Source organism: Poecilia latipinna, unplaced genomic scaffold, assembly GCF_001443285.1.
Source record: "Poecilia latipinna isolate Pla-1442-1.1 unplaced genomic scaffold, P_latipinna-1.0 Scaffold2320, whole genome shotgun sequence".
Lineage (NCBI taxonomy): Eukaryota > Metazoa > Chordata > Actinopteri > Cyprinodontiformes > Poeciliidae > Poecilia > Poecilia latipinna.
In genome coordinates, this window is record NW_015114936.1 from 37,726 (window position 1) to 38,104 (window position 379).

Sequence of the window (379 nt, forward strand, 5' to 3'; positions counted from 1 at the left end):
ACAAACCAATCACCTGCATCTCATTTTGCAGCCTGCCTGTGCAGCTGGTCTCCTCTTTCCTTCACATTGTGCAAACTCGCAGCAACAATCCTAAACGATGTCATGTGGAACTATGACGCACTGAGTGAATGGGGAAGTTTGCGTGTTGCAGCGGAAAACTGAAACACATGGGATGAAGCACGTCAAAATGCATCAACACGACGAATCTAATATGGCATAAAAACATTGACATACTTGATGGAGTTTGGCTATATCGAGGCTCACTGCAGTAAGAAAAGACATATGGAGAATCAGATAGGTAAAGCAGCGCACAGCTACAAACACTCACCCGGATTAGCATGAAGGTCAGAAAGCTAAACAAATAACCCGCAAAATTATT